The sequence below is a fragment of the Jaculus jaculus genome, chromosome 9, assembly GCF_020740685.1.
Source record: "Jaculus jaculus isolate mJacJac1 chromosome 9, mJacJac1.mat.Y.cur, whole genome shotgun sequence".
In the NCBI taxonomy this organism is placed as follows: Eukaryota; Metazoa; Chordata; class Mammalia; order Rodentia; family Dipodidae; genus Jaculus; species Jaculus jaculus.
In genome coordinates this window covers 118354939-118368687 of record NC_059110.1, presented here as the reverse complement: position 1 = coordinate 118368687, position 13749 = coordinate 118354939, and positions in this window count along the sequence as shown.

Genomic DNA, 13749 nt, shown 5'->3' with positions numbered 1-13749 from the left:
ACAATGGCCTATAATGCTTTGGGGGCATCAGGGACCTCCCTGGGCAACAACTCACTGGAAGGTATCTCATTCCTGACACTGAAAATTTTCAAGTAACAATCTATGGTTCCTGTGTGTTCCATTGTCCAAAAAAAAAGTAGGCTGCATTGTATTTTAAATCATGTATGGTTATCAGTTTATGGGGGGGCAGGGTGGAATGTGGTGGTTTGATTCAAGTGTCCCCCATAATCTCAGGTGTTCTGAATGCTAGGTCCCAAGCTGATGGGGATTTGGGGATTAACACCTCCTGGGGGCAGTGTATTGTTGGGGGCAGGCTTATGGGTATTATAGCCAGCTTCCCCTTGCTAGTGTTTGGCACACTCTTCTGTTGCTATGGTACACCTTATGTTGACCAAGGGGGTGATGTCCACCCTCTGCTCATATTGTCATTTTCCCTGCCATCGTGGAGCTTCCCCCTCAAGCCTGAAAACCAAAGTAAACTCTTTTTTTATCCCACAAGCTGCTCTTGGTTGGGTGACTTCTACCAGCAATATGAACCTGACTGCAACACTAGAGATACAGAGCATCTTTTTAGATGTTTATATGCCATCTGTATTTCTTCTTTTGAGAACTATCTATTTAGTTTCATAGGCCATTTTTTAAACAGAATTGTTTGATTTCTTATTATTTAATTTTTTTGAGTTCTTTATATATCCTAGATATTAATCCTCTATCAGATGTATACCTTGCAAAGATTTTCTCCCATTCTGTAGGTTGCCTATTTGCTCTATTCACAGTGTCTTTTGCCATACAAAAGCTTTATAATTTCATGAGGTACTAGTGGTTAATCTGTGGTCTTATTGCCTGAACAATTAGGGCTATATTCAGAAAGTCTTTGCCAAGACCAATATGTTGAAGGGTTTCCCCTACTTTTTCCTCTGGCAGTTTCAGAGTTTCAGGTCTGATATTAAGGTCTTTGATCTATTTGAACTTAATTATTATACATGGAGAGAGAGAAGGACCTATTTTCATCCTTCTACAGAAACATATCCAGGTTTCCCATCGCTATTTGCTAAAGAGGCTGTCTTTTCTCCAGTGAGTATATTTTGGTATTTTTGTCAAAGACCAGGTGGCTATAGCTACCCAGACTTACATGTGAGTCCACTATTCTGTTCCATTGATCTACATGTCTGTTTTTGTGCCAGTACCATGCTACTTTTGCTACTATGGCTCTGTAATATAGGTTAAAATCAGGTATGGTGATACCACCAGCCTTATTGTTTTTCTCTTCAATTTTTTTTATTAACAACTTCCATGGTTATAAAAAATATCCCATGGTAATACTCTCCCTTCCCCCACTTTCCCCTTTGAAACTCCATTCTGTATCATATCCCCTCCCCATCTCAATCAGTCTCTCTTTTATTTTGATGTCATCATCTTTTCCCCTTGTGCAGGTAGTGTCAGGCACTGTGAGGTCATGGATATCTAGGCCATTTTGTGTCTGGGAGAGTACATTGTAAGGAGTCCTATCCTTACTTTGATTCTTACATTCTTTCTGCCACCTCTTCTACAATAGACCCTGAGCCTTGGAAGGTGTGATGGAGATAATGCAGTGCTAAGCACTCCAATCACTTCTTCCCAGCACCATGATGCCTTCTGAGTCATCCCAAGGTCACTGCCATCTGAAAAGAGAAGATTCTCTACCAAAAGTGAGAGTAGCATTAATATAAGGGCATGAACATTAAGAGAAGTGCTTACTGAGCAGTTTGATAACCATAGTATATACATTTAGCCAGACAGCAGCAGACCTTATACCCCTAGGGCTCATGACTACCCCTGTTTTAAGTTTTCAGTATCAGGGATGTATTCCCTCCCATGGAGTGGGCCTCCAGTCCAATTAGAGGGCAGTTGGTTTCCACCAGGACAGATGTGCCACTGTTGCACCAGTTGGCTCATTTGGCCTGGCTGGCCAAATGTAATGCTTGCAGTGACCACTGTTGAGTATCTTCACTGGTGTTTTCTCCTTCTCCCATTGAACTTCATGCAGAATGGCTTCTTCTAACTTTCTTTCAGCTGGTCTACATGAAAGAGGTTATCAGCTCAGTTCCAGCAGGATTTCTCAGTGGCCTTGCATCCCAAATATGTGGAGTCTTCAGCAATAAGGTCTTACCATCTATTCCTGGTGGGAAACCAAGGGCCTTGGCAATAGCCTATTGTTGGGGGCATCAGGGACCTCCCTGGTCAACAACTCACTGGAAAGTATCCCATCCCTGGCACTGAAAATTTTCTAGCAACAGTCGACGGCTCCTGAGTGTTCCATTGTCCAAAAAAGTAGGTTTCCATATGATTTATTTATATCCTCTTCGATTTTGAGTAGCCCTCCCTCCACCTTTTCTTTTTTTTTTTAATTTTTTTAAATTATTTATTTATTTATTTGAGAGCGACAGACATAGAGAGAAAGACAGATAGAGGGAGAGAGAGAGAGAATGGGTGCACCAGGGCTTCCAGCCTCTGCAAACGAACTCCAGACGCGTGCGCCCCCTTGTGCATCTGGCTAACGTGGGACCTGGAGAACCGAGCCTCAAACCGGGGTCCTTAGGCTTCACAGGCAAGCGCTTAAACACTAAGCCATCTCTCCAGCCCACCTTTTCTTTACTTAGTCAATTCCCCTGACCTCACTTGGGCCATTAATCTGTTCTTCTACTTACATATATACAATACCATCCTGTTAGGTCCCCCTCCCTCCCTTTCTATTCTCTTTATATCTCCTTTCTAGCTTACTGGCCTCTGCTACTGAATTTTATTCCTACTCACACAGAAGTCCAATCATCTGTAACTAGGATCTACATATGAGAGAGAACATGTGATGGGCCTGGGTTACCTCACTTAGTATAATCATTTCCAGATCCATCCATTTTCCTGAAAATTTCATAACTTCAATTTTCCTTACCACTGAGTAGAAGAACTCCATTGTATAAATGTGCCATATCTTCATTATCCACTCATCAGTTGAGGGACATCTAGGCTGGTTCCATTTCCCAGCTCTTGTGAATTGAGTGGCAATAAACATGGTTGCTAGAAATATTTTTTAGATATTCAAGATTTATCGTGCTTCCAAATGAATGTTTTGATTGTTTTTTTTTTTCTATTTCTGTGAAGAATGCCATTGGAATTTTGATGGGGATTGCATTAAATGTGTAGATTGCTTTCGGTAAGATTGCCATTTTCACAATATTAATTCTTCTGATCCAAGAACAAGAGATGCCTTTTCATTTCCTACTGTCTTCTGCAATTTCTCACTTCAGTGTTTTAAAATTTTCATGGTAGAGATCCTTCACTTCCTTGGTTAGGTTTATTCCAAGGTACTTTTTTTAAAATGTAATTGTGAATGGGAGTGATTCTCTGATTTCATCCTTTGTGTGTTTGTTGTTGGCATACAGGAAGGATACTGATTTCTGTGTGTTTATTTTGTATCCTGCTACATGGCTATAGGTGTTTATCAGCTCCAGCAGTTTGGTGATAGTCTTTAGGGTCCTTTATGTATAGAATCTTGTTATCTGCAAATAATGATAACTTGATCTCTTCCTTTCCAATTTGTATCTCTTTTATGTGTTTCTCTTGCCTTATTGCTATGGTTAAGATTTCCAGTACTATATTAAATGAAAGTGGGGACAGTGGACACCCTTGTCTTATTCTTGATTTTAGTGGAAAAGCTTCAAGTTTTTCTCCATTTAGTATTATGTTGGTTGTAGGTTTGTCATAAATAGCCTTTATTATGTTGAGATATGTTCCACCTAGTCCCAGTTTCTGTAGGACTTTTATCATGAAGGGATGTTGGATTTGTCAAGTGTTTTTTTTTCTGCATCTAATGAGATGATCATGTGATTTTTGTCCTTTAGTCCATTTATATAATGAATTACATTTACCAATTTGTGTATGTTGAACCATCCCTGCATCTCTGAGATAAAGCCTTCTTGGTTGGAGTGAATTGTCTTTCTGTATTTTTTTTTTTTTTTTGAGGTAGTTTCTCACTCTAGCTCAGGCTGACCTGGAATTCACTATGTACTCTTAGGGTGGCCTCAAACTCATGGCGATCCTCCTACCTCTGCCTCCCGAGTGCTGGGATTAAAGGCATGTGCCACCATGCCCGACTTTTCTGGTATATTCTTGTATTCTGTCTGCCAATAGTTTATTGAGAATTTTTGTATCTCTGTTCATGAGGGAGATTGGTCTGTAATTTTCTTTTTCTGTTCTATCTTTGCCTGATTTTGGTATCAGGGTGATGTTGGCTTCATAGAAGGAGTTTGGTAGGATTCCTTCTTTTTCTACTTTATGGAAAAGTTTAAGAAGCATTGGTATTAGTTCTTTCATGAAGGTCTGATAAAATTCACCAGTGAATCCATTTTGTATCTCCATACTTATTATAGGTCTATTTAAGTGTTTAATCTCATTTTTATTTAATTTAAGTAGGTCATATAAATCAAGGAAATCATCCATTTCTTTCAGATTTTCAAACTTAGTGGAGTATATGTTCTTATAGTATGTCCCTCTGATTTTTTTTTAATTTCTCTGGTATCTGTTGTAATAGTGCCTTTTTAATCTCTAATCTTATTAATTTGTGTGTCTTCTCTCTCTCTCTCTTGGTCAGATTTTCTAAGGGTTTATCAACCTTGTTTACCCTTTCAAAGAACCAACTCCTTGTTTCATTGATTCTTTGGATTGGATTGTTTTGGTTTTTTTCTATCTCATTAATTTCTGCCCTAATCTTTATTATTTCTTCCCATCTACTGATTTTTGGTTTGCCTTGCTTTTTTTTTTTTTTTTAGGTGGGGTCTCACTCTGGTCCAGGCTGACCTGGAATGAACTATGTAGTCTCAGGGTGGCCTTGAACTTACTGAGATCCTCCTACCTCTGCCTCCTGAGTGCTGGAATTAAAGGTGTGCACCACCACACCAAGCTGCCTTGTTCTTTCTTTTATCAAAGCTTTAAGATGAAGCATTAAGTTGTTTACTTGCAATCTTTCTAATTTCTTAATATGGGCACTTAAAGCATAAATTTTCCTCTTAGGACTGCCTTCATTGTGTCCCAAAGGTTTTTGTTTGTTGTGTTCTCATTATCATTTGACTATGAATTTTTTGATTTCCTTCTTGATTTCTTCATTGACTCATTTATCATTTAGTAGTGCACTGATTAGTTTCCATGATTTTGTGTATGCTCTATAGCTTTTCTTGCTATTGATTTGTAGTTTGATTCCATTGTGGTCAGATAGAATGTAAGGAATTATTTCAATTTTCCTGTATTTGTTAAGATTTGCTTTGTGTCCTAATATATGATCTATTTTAGAGAATGTTCCATGTGCTGCTGAAAAGAATGTGTATTCTGCAGCATTTGGATGAAATGTCCTGTATATATCTGTTAGGCCCAATTGTTCTATGACCTCATTTAATCCAGATGTATCTCTGTTTAATTTTTGCTGGGATGCCTGTCAATTAGTGAGAATGGAGTGTTGAAGTCACCCACTACAGCTGTGTTTGGTGTTATCTCTGACCTTATTTCTAATAGTGTTTGTTTGATGAAGTTGGGAGCCCCATGTTAGCTGCATATATGTTTAGGATGGCAATGTCCTCCTGTTGGAGTGTGCCTTTAATCAATATAAAGTGACATTCCTTATCTGTTTTTTTTCAAGGTAGGGTCTCACTCTAGCTCAGGCTGACCTGGAATTCACTATGTAGTCTCAGGGTGGCCTTGAACTCATGGCCATTCTCCTACCTCTGCCTCCCGAGTGCTGGGATTAAAGGCGTGTGCCACTATGCCCGGCTGACCTTTCTTATCTTTCCTGATTAATGTTGGACTGAAGTCTACCTTATCAGATATTAGCATAGCAATCCCTGCTTGTTTTCTAGGCCCATTTGCTTGAAACACCATTTCCAACCTCTTACCCTAAGATAGTGCCCATCCTTTATAGAAAGGAGAGTTTCTTGGAGGCAACAAATTGAAGGATCCTGCTTTTTAACCCAGTCCACAAACCTATATCTTTTGGTTGGGGCATTGAGGCTGTTGATATTAAGAGTTATTATTGAAAGGTGTGTATTTATTTTTGCCATTTTTCTTGTTTTGTAGTTCTTCCAGTTTTACCTTTGGTCTCTTCTATTAACTAGTATTTGAGTATGGTTTGTTTTTTCCAGGTTCCTTATATGTGTGCTTTCCTTTCTCTTCAGCATGGAGGATCCTTTTAGGTATTTTCTGTAGAGCTGGATTTGTCTTCAAATACTCTGTTAGCTTGCTTTTGTTGTGGAAAGTCCTTATTTCTCTGTCTATTTGAATGGATAGCTTTGCAGGATAAAATAACCTTGATTGACAGTTGTTATCTTTCAGAACTTGGAATGCATCATTCTAAGTCCTTCTGGCTTTTAAAGTTTGTGTTAAGTAATCTGCTGTGATCCTGATGGGCTTGCCTTTGTATGTGACTTGATTTTTCTCTCTAACTGCTTTCAATATATTTTCTTTGGTTTGTATGTTTGGTAGTTTAATTATAATATGGTGAGGAGAGGTTATTTCCAGGTTTTGTCTGTTTGGTGTTCTAAAGGTTCCTATGTCTGCATTGACATCTCCTTCCCAATTTGGGGGAAGTTTTCTTCTATGATTTTGTTGAAAACACCTACTATGCCTTTGGAGTAAAATTCTTCTCCTTCTACTATACTCTGAATTCTTATGTTTGATCTTTTCATTGTGTCCTGAATATCTTGAAATTCCCATTCATACTTTTCTACTCATTTGTCTTTCTCTTTGTTGGACTGTATTAGATCTGCCACCTGGTCTTCTAGTTTAGATATTCTGTCCTCTCCTTCATCCATCCTACTGGTGAGATTTTCTACAGAGTTTTTTATTTCATTGTGTTCCTCATTGCTAGTATTTCTGACTGGTTTTTCCTTATTGTTCCTATTTCCTTATTTATGTCTTGCATTGATCTCCTTATTTCATTAAATTGGTTTCCTGTATCCTCCTTGATTCCTTTGATTTCCTCTTTGATTTCTTTGAACATATTTATAATCATTCTTTTGAAATCTTTCTTAGGAAGTTCCTCTAAATCAATCTCATTGGAGGTCATTTCTGATGCATTAATACTTTTTGGTGGATTTATATTGTCTTGAACTTTTTGTGTTTCTTGTGTTATAACATACATATTTTTGCATCTTGGATTAATTTAATGCTTAGATTTTGTAACTATCTGTAGTATTATTAGATGTATCAATCAATCTGATGTTTTATATCTTCAGGGTAGGAGCTTAAGGTGCTAGGTTTGGCTCTTAAAACTCAGAGTAACTACAAAAGTGACCCTAGGTGTTGGGTTTGCCTGCTATGAGAATATTCAAGTAGGCTGAGTGGAACAAAACACAGGCAGATTCTAAAATTTAACTAAACAATGTACATATTCAATGAAAAACAGCACAGAGTACTTATGCAAGAGTCAGTATTATGACAACCAGATCCTCTAACAAAGTCACAGTCCCTAAGGATGTGTGTTGCCCCACTCCCTTCATCCTGTCAACTAGGAGACTAAGATTTCTGTTCTATAGAGGGTTCCAAGTCAGCTTCTGACCAAGTGAGATCCTTCCCTAATGAGTGACAAAGGCACTATAAATCAGGAAGCAACAAATGACAAGCCCAAAATATAGCTTAGTTAAGTATGACAAATCTGACCATCCATCAGATTTAACATATAACTTATCTTGACATGGAAGGTGCAATTAGCACTTCCAATTTAAGCATATATACCAGGCTTATTTGGTGGGTACTAACCTGGTGTAATCCCAGTTACCTTTTGGGATGGTTTTGGTCTCAATTATGCTACGCTCCTGCTTGGGTCCCTCTTTGCTGCTCTGTTGGCTCAGGTAGACTGGCTGGGTTGCTGGGTCACTGCTCTTATTGTCTGTGCCAGGTGCTGTGTAGGTGAGCTCCCTTCCTCAGGTCTCTGGTGCTTGCACTGGCAGTAGGGGAGGGGAGGCTGTGGATGGCTGAAGTTCTCCCACTGGTCCTCATGATCCTCTTTCTCATTTGTTGGTCCCTGCCATCCTCCCTTCACATTTCTTGAGTTTGCAAGGAGCTCCAGTGTGAGTGGAGAATCCCCTCACCTGGCTTTCCCTGTGGCTAAGGCGAGCTTTGTGGCTGTGACCAAGCGGACCTGGTGTCACTGCTGCTGGAGCCTCTTCTGCCTGCTTCTTGGAGCTCTAGACACTCTGGATCTCTCCTACTCTGCTGCAGTCGATAATTTCTTAAACACCTCACTTTTTAGTACAAGAGTATATTTTGCTGTTTATTTAATTTATTTATTTATTTATTTGCTTTTTCTCCCCTAGGCTGCTTTGGTGTGGTTCCTATGCTGCCATCTTAACTGGAAGTCCAAATAGATCCTTTTTTAAAAAAGATTTAAAAAAAAAAAAAGGCATCGGGAAGATGGCTCAGTCAGTAAAGCACATAAGAGCCCAAGTTCAGATACCCAGCACCCACACAGAAGCCAGGAATGGCTTCACATGACTGTAATCTCCATGGCAGAGGGATTCTTAGGACTTGCTGGCCAGCTAGTCTAGCTAGCTAAATTGGTGAGTTCCAGGTTCTCAAAATATAAGGTGGAGATGATCTGGGAAGATAGCACAGTGGGTATAAAGCACTTTCTATGCAAGTGTGACAAGCTGAATTCAAATCTTCAGAGCGAGCCCAGGTGAAGTAGTGAGTATCTGTAACCCCAGCATTCCTGAAGGTGTGGAGTGTGAAGGGAGGTGGAGGCAGGAGCATCCTGGAAGCTCACAGGCCAGCCAGCCTGGTGTTCACAGTGGTGAACAAGAGACCCTGCCTCAAACAAGGTGGAAGGTGAGGACTGACCATGGGGGCTGCCCTCTAACTGCCACACACACATCATGGTACCTGCACACACATACACATTAAGATTAAAAAAGAAAAAGAGAGCTGGAGAGATGGCTTAGTGGTTAAGTTACTTGCCTGCAAAGTCTAAAGACCCATGTTTGACTCTCCAGATCCCACGTAAGCCAGACACACAAGGTGACACAAGTGCTCAAGGTCACACATGCCCACAAGGTGGCGCACACATCTGGAATTTGACTGCAGTGGCTGGAGGCCCTGGCATGCAAATTCTCTCCCTCTCTCGCTTGCTCTCTCATAAAAAAAAAATAGGACAAGAGGGCTGGAAAGATGGCTTAGTGGTTAAGGCACTTGCCTGCGAAATCTAAGGACTCAGGTTCGATTCTTCAGGTCCCATGTAAGCCAGATGCACAAGGTGGCGCATGCATCTGGAGTTTGTTTGCAGTGGCTGGAGTCCCTGGTGTGCCCATTCTCTTTCTTTCTCTCTCTCTCTCTCTCTCTCTCTCTCTCTCTCTCTCTCTTTCTTCCTCTTTCTCTCTGTCTCTCGCTCTCCCTCCCTCTGTCTCTAATAAATAAATAAAAATTTATTTTTTAAAAAAAGAGAAAAAGATGGAGAGTGAATAGGGAAGATATTGACCTCTAGCTGGCATATGCACACACGTATATGCACCCACACACCAAAAATAAATTAAAATTAAAAATAAATTTCACAGTGCCTCCACCTCTTAATATGCCTAATTTTTTTCGTATTCATCACAATGGTAGTCTAGTTCCAAATAAGTATTATTCTCTGGGAAGTCTCTGTGACTGTTATATAGGGTAACAACACATACAGGTGTCCAGTCTCCTGAACAGGCCTGGGCAGGGGCGACCTGGGTTTCTAACCTTACTCTGGTCGATGTAAACTCCACATTATCTGCCCAACTAGGCCAGCTCCTGGAAGCTTGGAGAGGGATCTATGTGCAGCTGCCAGGAAAGATCCACACTGAGATGTGAAGTACCTCCACAGGCTTCAACAGGCCCATGGAGTCAGATCTGTGCTTTGAACACTTCACTGGGTGGAGAGACTGGTTCAGACTAACTGGGGGAGCTGGGAGTTCAGGGAAGGAACCACTTCCAGGTCAGGATGGAGGTACTGGTTGGTGGATATGGCAGGACATGAACAGGTTGGAGAATTAATGGCTCAAAGTTGGCTGGACAATGGTGGAGGCTGGCAGAAGGTGGAGGAAGGGGCTCCCCCGCTGGTGCAGGTGGGTCTATAAGGGTAATGACCTAGACAAGAGTCCAGAGGGGCTGGGTCGGTCAGTCACAGCCATGACTCCACTAACAGGTCTGAGCAGGAAATTCAAACATGGGTGCCATGTGCATCCAGCAGGTCAGCTGGAGGGGAGCTGGCCCTCAGCCACCCTACTTGGGGCCTAGAGGACAGAGAAGGCCAGCCAGACTATCCATCTTGTGCTGTATGGCTCCATCATGCTGCTCAAGCCAACATCTTCCTGAACTTGTGTCCTTGTGTCCAGGGTCACCTGAGCTAAGAAGCTATATGACCCAAGTCATATCAGCCACTCCTGCACCCAGGGTCCTCTTTCCAGCTTCTTATGCCCATTCCAAGACATTAACTGCTCCTGGCCTGTTCTTGTGGGCACCCCTTCTGGGCAAAGACCTAACTCTAGTGCCCTTGACAGCCTTAAGAGACCCAAAGCTGACAGACAGAAGAAAGGCTGGTTGTGAGTTTCCATGGTTTAAAAGACTATGATGCATGCACACATACATATACACACATGCACATTTTCTGCATGTCAGGAAGGGGCTGAGCAGCCTACAGGGTTCTTCCTGCCACCCATGACCAAGCCTGTGTCTTGGGGACACCCCTCCAGTTATGAGTCTCTTTCCCTTCCAGCACCCAGTGGGTGATGCATGGCCAGCCCCACCAGTCTGCTGTGGCATCATCTTACAGGGACTGACCCAGCTTCCGGGCTCCTGGCCACCTTCTCTCAGCACTGTCCACCTGCTAGAGCCATGTTGGCTTCCACCCCAGTGGGTGGGGACTCTCACTGACCCTGCTCATAAGTGTATCCGTGGACATCTGTCATGCTTCCCCAAGTGTCGTGGGCAGTTGAGGGCCTCCATCCAGACCCCGCGGGGCTGACAGCTCAGTCTCCACCCAGCCTTCAGACTCGCAGCAGAAAGAGCCCTGGTTATCCTGGATTTCTGAAAGGCGGCTTGGGTGAAGAGAGGCAGCCAAATGGTGTTCCGGAGGCAGGTGTGAGCTGGCTGGCCTCTCCCAGGTTGAGCACTGGAATGAAGGCCCAGAACCGCTTCTGCTTTCTTGTCTCAGGCCTGAAAGGCGGAGTTATTCTTCCATGGGGCCTGTGATTGTTCAGTTCACTCACTTCTAAGGAGCAAAGCTCAGGATTCCAGCCTGGTTCCACAAATCTGAAGGACAGACAGACAGACACACACATACACATACACACACTACCTGCCAGCCACCTATCGTTTGAGTCTGTGGCCTCCTGGTGGGCAAACCACCTTCTCCGATGTCCTCCAGGACACACCTGTCCCGCAAGCCCTGGGCAAGAAACCTTTGGTTGCTTTCACCAACTTTCCACCAGGGGGCAGTGAGAGGCACTCGACCATAGCAGTCCCTCCCAGCACCTGGCACTCAGCAGGTCCGGGACAGGGAGCCCCTGCCAGGTGAGGGTCCTAAAGCCACAGAGCAAAGCCTGCTGGTCCAACACATCCACCCACAGCTCTGCTCCAGTCCGCTCCATCCCCTCCTGTGTTAACAGGAGCAGGAACAGAGCTGTCTGCCCAGACAGGGGCCCTGCAGCTGTGTCCTGAATGAGCCCCGGGTAGGAAATCCAGGGCATGGGCTTTCCACCTCCTGCCCCGCCAGAAACCAAGGGAGGCAGAAAAATTACCAGAGCCCAACACCACCAGCTCTGAGACTCTGACAGCCATCCTGAGGCCTTTACTGGCTCCTGTGGCTGCAAAGAAAAACCTCCAAATCCGGGTGAGAATTAGCAGCAGATTCCCAGGGGCCAGCTGCCAAATCTTGGAGGATTCTTGTTTTTGCCTGTGGAGGGGTGACATTTAGAAAGGTCGCAGATTCGACCTTCATTTGGACCGGGGAGGGTAAAATGTCACCCAAATCCTTTGAGAGTCACTGTTTTCCCTCAGGGATGGAATAGTCTTATTATCAGGACATCTAGGGAACAGCTGAAGTTTTTCATGAACCTCTACAAAGCTCCCTGTGTCTTCCAACTTTGTGAGAAGAAAGGAGCCTGCCGGGAGACATGACATTCTCAAGCTTAACACTCAAATCATTTTTCTCAAAATCATCTTTCTGACCAGACGTGCCAGGGACACCATCGCAGCCCTTCACACTTCTCAGAGTAGAAAGGCCCTGGCAAGAATCTTCAGAGAACTTCTCTTGTGCTGGCGGCAGGCAGCACCACCCTTCTCTGGGCTCAGCAGGAGAATAGCAGAGCATCCCATGGGGGCCTTGGCCAGCATCTCGGGTAGCTGTGCCACTGAGTCTGCCTCACGGGTCCCCAGCCCTGGCCCTTGGGCAATTCTGCGGCCCTAGACTTGGCCTTCAGGCAGCTGTTCCACCATGTCAGGCTCACAGGGCCCCAGCCCTAGCCCTTGGTCTACGGGCAGGCATTTTACTATGTGCAGCTCACAGGCCCCCAGCCCTGGCCTGAGGGCAGCTCTGCGGCAGGGGCTGGAGGCTCTGGGCCTCATACATCATGAAGCTGAGCATGTGTTTCCAGCCCCACTTCTTCCTGGGGGCACCTGCTCAGGTAACTACACTCCTTTCTCTTGGGAGCAAAATTTGCTTTGGCCTCCAAACAATTCCTTCCTCATTCATCAAAGCCCTTCTAGCACAGTCTGGGATAGCTATGGAAGGACAGGGTAGTTCTGTCAGGCAAAGGGAAGCAGCCCTCACCTTTCCAAAGTATCCATTACGCCCAGGATGAGGCTTTTGGGTCCCACAGCCAGGGGGCAGACTACCATCGTATACACTCACATGGGCACGTAAGAAACAGGGTAAGTGGCCAGTCTTCCTGAGAACAGTCCAGTGTCACATCACCATACCAACAAGTTGGACATGCATCCTATACTAGGTTCTAACCAGAGAGACCCCTTGTAAAGGGCCTTGATTTTCCAGGGAGCAGGAAGAACCCATGTGTGGATCTCACAGGTAAAGGAAGCATCTAGAGTCCCAGAATCAGATGAGAGACTCAGCCCCATCATTGGCTATGTCTATCCTGAGGGAAGCGGCCATTCTGGTCTCTGTCCCAACTCCCGGTGGGGGAGGAGGAGTGGACATGCCTGGGCCATACCAGGCCCTCCTGCATGAGTGTAGATAGGAGGCGACAGTCTCAGATAGCCATCCCAGCACAGGACAGGGAAGCCTTCTGTCTCTAGCCAGAGCGCCCACGCTGTTTCCCCTTGTTTATCTGGAAACACATGACGTGCACAAGGGATCTCCTGTGCCCTGTTGATGTGACTTGCACTGCCGTGGGGGGACCTGGCCAGTTGTCCCGGCATCACACAACAGGTTCTCAAGCCTCTGGACCCTTTGTATTCTAGGTGAGGTTTTCGGATCTACTGCAAGAAAAATTCAGATTTTAGAGTTGAAGACAGCGTTTCAAATCTGGCTTTAAATAAACACAGAATAAAAAAAAAATGAGAGAGCGCATGGAGCCTCCAGCAGCTGAAATTAGCAGCAGCCAGCCCTGGGCAGGGAAGCCATCTGCGAGTGTGTGAAGCGGCACATAGATGTCTGCGCCTCTCACTCCGGCGGGACAAGCTGGGGACGGCAGCACAGTGCTGCCCACCTCCGGTGGGGAAGGACCTGCCAGAACACGCCCAGGTCTCAGC